The following is a 6,372-nucleotide window of genomic DNA, read 5'->3' as shown; positions in this document are numbered from 1 at the left end:
CTTGGTAAACTAGGACCTAGGATAATCAAGGATGATCAAGAGGGGGAATGCGGAACACATCCAAAGCACAAACAGATGCCTCTCTATAGCTCAAGGCATTCACAACACCCCTATCATCTCAGAAACACCTTCAAAAGTTACAATTCTCACTACCAAACAATTGTTTGCACACCTCTCAACACACACATGCTTAGCATGACCACCACTCAACTCACACACATCACCTATGCTTGTTTCATCACTTCCGACACGCACCACCACTCAACTTCACTCCCTTTGCACCGCACCAACACACACACACACACACAAAGAGCAAGAGAAAAGAGGGGGCAAGGGGGAAACGATGCCAGAAATGGGGGGAAATGGCTTGGAATTGCTTAGCACAATGCTCATACAACCACTACAATGCCACAAACAGTGAGCTCGCACCAAAAGCAACCCTTAAGGCTTGTCCCTTAGATCTTTTGATAGGGGGCCCGCCCTTTTTTAGAAATTCCAATCTCATTGGACCCCTTGGATGCTTTATTTGACAATTTTTACAAGGTTTGAAGCCTTTGGACTGACTTCCCTCTCCTACTATCACACTTTCATCACCCCAAGGAGGGGGGGGGGGGGGGGGGGGGGGGGGGGGGGGGGGCACTAGCGTTGGTGCTAGTGCTCCCAAGCTTGCTCTCAATAAAACCAAATGTCCGGGGCTTGGGGGGCCGTGTTAACCCACCCGCCACAGAAGGCCCTACCACGTCATCACTCCAAACTGCCACGCAATGGCCTCCCATTGCCGACCGATGTCACCATCATAGGCCAAAACCGTGCCACCTCCACCCGTTACGGCTGCGAGCGGTGCTCACGTAGCGCCTAGGCGTCCAAGGCCATGGAAGAGCTCTCTCTCCACATCTACGATTCATACAAGGCCACGGTTTAGGCCTTATACCCTTCTTTGTCCAACTTTGCCCATGCATGTGAGTTTATTGGGGTGCCACATGGCACCACCACAGCGCCCATAACTCCAATGGCCTCATGGCCTCCATAAAAAACATAAAAAAGTTTCTTTTTTTCTCAACTTCAACCTCTTGCCTATTTTTCCTCTTGAGTCTGATGCTCGGGCCGCTGAAGGAGTACGAGCGGAACTGCGACGCGAGAGAGAGTACGAGAAGAAGAGCACGACGATATGGTGAACTCGCTCTACTGTAATGTGTAGAGCATAGTGAGTTCTTATTAGGTTTTTACAAAAGAATATGTGTACATACCTGGCGGCCCGCCCACTTACCTGGGCGACCACATTGGGCTTTATACCCCAACAACCTCCCACTTAAAGTCCAATGTGGTACTTTAAGTGTGAGAGAAGCTACTATACAAGCTAATATACAAGAGATGTAGAGAAGTGATGTACTACCCTACACCTAACTGCTTGCGAAAATGCGCAAAGCTCTCTGAGGGAAGTCCTTTTGTAAGTAGATCAGCAGGATTTTTTGTGGTGTGAACTTTGACAAGCTGAAGTTGCTTATCCTCGAGCATTTCCCTGATGAAATGATACTTCACATCCACATGCTTTGTCTTTGAGTGATAAACTGGATTGCGAGCCAATTGTATAGCACTTTGACTATCACAATATAACACAGGCATCTCTTCTTTGATTCCCAAATCTGTTACTAGTCGATTAAGCCAAATTGATTCTTTGCATGCCTCTGATGCTGCAACATATTCAGCCTCTGTAGTAGACTGAGTAACACAATCTTGTACTCTAGAACGCCATGATACTGCTCCACCAGCCAATGTAAAGACATACCCTGACGTAGACCTTCGGTTGTCTAAGTCACCTGCATAAGCTAAGTCTGTAAAACCCTTTACACTTAGCTCCTGACTCCCATAGCATATACGCATACTCTTTGTAGCTTTCAGGTATCTCAATATTCCTTTCACTGCCTCCCAATGTTTCTTGCCTGGGTTTGACATGTATCGACTTTCTACTCCCACTGCAAATGCAATGTCTGGGCGAGTAGCAATCATTGCATACATCAAACTACCCACTACAGACGCATATGGAATCTTATCCATTTCAGCCTGTTCTTCCTCAGACATAGGACAATCTTGTTTGCTAAGTTTCACATATGGTGGCAATGGAACACTCAGTGCCTTTCCCTTCTCCATATTGAAACGTTGCAAAACCTTGTCAATATACTCTGTTTGAGATAACCAAATCAACTTCTTTGATCTGTCTCTCTCAATGCGCATACCAAGTATATGACTTGCCTCACCCATGTCTTTCATGTCAAACGATTTTGCCATCTTTGACTTCAAAGCTGAAATTTCTTCCAAGTGCTTGCCAGCAATCAACATGTCATCCACATACAAAATAAGGATCAACCAACTGCCATCCTTAGCCTTCTTTGTATATAGACAGTGATCGAACTCACTACGTTTGTAGCCTTGAGAAAGCATAAACTTGTGGAATTTACAGTACCATATCCTCGGTGATTGTTTTAAGCCATAAAGACTCTTTAACAACTGGCATACCCAATCTTCCTTGCCTTTCTCAACAAACCCTTCTGGCTGCTGCATGTAAATTTCCACATCTAAATCACCATGCAAGAACGCTGTCTTGACATCCATTTGGTGCAACACCAAATCTAATATGGCAACCAATGCAAGAAAGCATCTCAATGTAGTCATCTTGACCACCGGAGAGAAGACTTCATCAAAGTCAATGCCTTGTTCTTGCTTAAAGCCCTTGGCAACAAGCCTTGCTTTGTACTTTGGTTGACTATCATGAGCGGTGATCTTATACCTGTAAACCCATTTACAAGGTAGAGCCTTTTTGCCCTGTGGTAATTTAACTAGCTTCCATGTCTTGTTTTTATGCAGAGCTGTCATCTCTCACTGCATGGCCAATTGCCAATTCCCGGAGTCCTTCATTTGCACTGCTTCCTTGTAACATGAAGGCTCATTGCAATCAGTCAACATGAAATAATTCATAGATGGAACAAAACTATAAGGAGGTCGCGTGACACGTCCAGATCTACGCACAATAGGTGGCTCAGGCTCAGCCACAACCTGTGGTTCCACTCTATCCTGTCCTTGCTCGTCTTGAGCCCTGACATTTTGTCTTGCACGTGCAGGTCCATCTTCTTGGAAGACAACTCTTCTAATCTCCTCAACCCTCTCTGGTTTAGAATGAGATTTGGATTCATTAAAGTGAACATCATTGCTGCGGACAACCTTTCTGGATTCGGGATCCCAAAGTCTGTACCCCATCTCACTAGAATTACCATAGCCTAGAAAGATGCACTTTCTACTCTTTGGCTCAAGTTTGTTCCTAAATTCCTTTGGAACGTGAGTATATGCCTCACAACCAAAGACTCTGAGATGCTTGTATGAGGGCATTTTGCCTGACCATACCATCTCTGGCACTGAATCCTTCTGCAAAACCTTGCTAGGAGATCTATTTACAAGATGAACAGCTATTGATACAGCTTCAGCCCAAAACCCATTTGGCAGTTGTGCATTAGACAACATACTTCTGACCTTCTCTTGTATGGTCCTATTCATCCTCTCAGCAACACCATTTTGAGGAGGATTGTAAGGAGCAGTAAGTTCACGTTTTATACCTTTTGACTCACAAAAGTCCTGAAAGGCCTTTGAAACATACTCTCCACCATTGTCAGTGTGTAAGCATTTAAGCTTCTTGCCACTCTGATTCTCCACAAGTGTCACAAACGTTTTGAAAACACTAAACGCTTCATCCTTGTGCTTGAGCAAGTAAACCCATACTTTCCTCGAGTAATCATCTATAAATGTCATAAAGTAAGAAGCTCCCCCTGGAGATAGGTTAGGCATAGGTCCACACAAATCACTATGAACAAGTGCCAACTGTGTATCTCTTCTATTGCTTCTATGCTTATGTGGCTGCTGTGTTTGCTTACAATACAGACAATGTTCACAGAATTCAAAATCATTAAATGAAAAGCTAGGCAAATAACTAGAACGAGACAAGATTTCCATTCCCTTCTTGGACATATGTCCTAACCGGCTATGCCACAAAGAAACGTTCGGCTGCTCGGTTACATTGATTACATTTTTAGAGACATTTGATACATAAATCATGTAAAGTCCTCCAGACTTTACTCCATGTGCTACTGTCATAGAACCCTTGGATATCTTCCACATGTTCTGTCCAAAAGTGGTGACGTAGCCAGCATCATCAAGTAAACCTGTGTTGATCAAGCTCTTTGTAATTGCGGGAACATGTCTCACATTCTTCAGCGTGAAAGAAGAGCCATTATGAAACTTCAATTGTACATCTCCAACACCTAAGATCTCACATGTCTGCCCATTGTCTAGCCGAACATGATCTTAAGAGGTAAACCACTCCTTGTTTGGAGACACATGAAGTGATGCCCCTGAGTCTATAATCCAGTCACTCAGTGCATTTCCATCAGATGCTGTAAGAAGAGCTGAGTCCATTGTATTCTTCAAGAAGTAGATGTCTCCTGACACTAAACTGTCATCCTCTGCAACAGTGTTTGTCACATTTATTTCTTGAATCTTCACTGAGGACTTGTTCTTCTCACCATGGTCTTCAGCTTTCTCTTTGCCTTTTTCTGCTTTCCATTCTCTGCAGTCTCTTTTCATGTGACCCTTCTTGCCACAATGGTAGCATTCTATGTCACTCTTGCCTTTAGCACTGCGGGACTTGCTACGAGACTGATTCCTCTTTCCACCTTTGTACTTTTGTTTGGTCCTTCCCCTGACAACTAAGGTTGTTCCTTTGCCTTTGTCCATTGGCTTTCTATTGGTTTCTTCAGTAAGCAGACTTCCTTCTACACCTGCTATGTTCAAACCATCTGGAGGTGCAGAATTACTCAAAGCTGTGCGAAAAGTGTCCCAACTTTCCGGCAATGTGATCAACAGGAACATAGCTCTAACAGGTTCATCAAACTTGACACCTTGAGCTGACAACTGACTGTAGATGGTGTTGAATTCATTCAGATGATTGGACACAGGTGTCCCTTCTTTCATCTTCAAGTCAACAAGCTTCTTAAGCCAGTATACTTGTGAAGCTGCACTCTGCTTCTCATAAAGATCACTCAGCTTTAACCATGCTTGATAAGCTGACATCTCGTCTGCTACATTGAAGTAAACGCTTTCTGCCAAAGTCAGCATAATGGTAGAAAGTGCCAATTCATCCATTTCGCTCCATTCATCTTCGTCCATATCTTCTGGTTTTATTCCCTTGAGCTTTATAGGCTTTATCTGCTTCTTTTGTACCAACGCATGCCAAATCTGCTGCTTCCACAATGGGAAATTGGTTCCATCCAGCTTCTTGATATTGTAAAGAGCAGTGTCCTGTGATCCAGCCATACCTACGCTTCACAGTAGTTTACTTTTCTGGGAAAAATTCGGTAGAGTTTCCCTTGTAAACTGACCTCTGAACCAATATCAACCTGTCAAATGAACCAAGAAAGCTTCAGATTTTGTAGAAATTTTGGCAGAGTCTCCTTTGTAAAATGGATCTGGTGTACTAAAAACAGACCAAAAAACAGCTCAAAAAACACTGTCTCTCTGACCCTGTAAGCTACGGGTAAACCTGTCTTGCACCTGTACTGTCTCTCACTATCCTTTCACTGTCCTATAAGCATAGACTGCGACAATGCCTCAACGGCAGTAAAGCAAAGATGCAATCCCAACTATCTAACTCACAGTCAATACATCCTAGCTGCCTATCTAAGGGTGCTCGAGGGATCGCTCCAAGACCTGTATCACCGAAAGGATCTCAACATTCGAGAATCCCCCAGCTCAATAAAACCTCACTCGACCCTCAACAAAGGCTGCAGTAAATCTGACAGTGCATAGACTTCCCACAAAGTCATACATCCACAAATTTCCCACTGTATGGTGTAACCGCTGCGGCGGTTGTTTGCTGCGTGACTCACAGCCAGCAAACCCTCAACAGACATACATCATCTCTGACAATACATCCCATGTGGAAGTACCTGCAATGTCAGGATGAAATCTGGAATATCAAGCAGCAAACACAAGCTACCTGATGAACTAGTGGATGTCGCCTACAGTCTGTGTTTAGATGCGCCCGTGTCGTATGTGACACGCCTCCAAGAACTGTAAGCCGTCCTTCGATGTGTAGAGAGTCACAAATCAACACTTTGGGAGTGTCTATATCCTCAGCACCTGCAGTCGTAGGCCGAAAACCCCAAATTTGCAGAGTCGGATCTGCACCCGCTGAGACCACGTAGTCGAAAATGGCCTACGCAGACCTTTGTCGAAGCCGAACAGTGGCCGAGATGACCTCAGAATGAAATTCTGAGAACACCAAGCCCTTTGGGCTTGCCCACAGGATTTGGGGCCGTGTCTTCGCCT

The sequence above is a fragment of the Adiantum capillus-veneris genome, chromosome 14 (genome assembly GCF_014529385.1).
Source record: "Adiantum capillus-veneris isolate H3 chromosome 14, ASM1452938v2, whole genome shotgun sequence".
In the NCBI taxonomy this organism is placed as follows: Eukaryota; Viridiplantae; Streptophyta; class Polypodiopsida; order Polypodiales; family Pteridaceae; genus Adiantum; species Adiantum capillus-veneris.
This window is presented reverse-complemented; position numbering follows the sequence as displayed.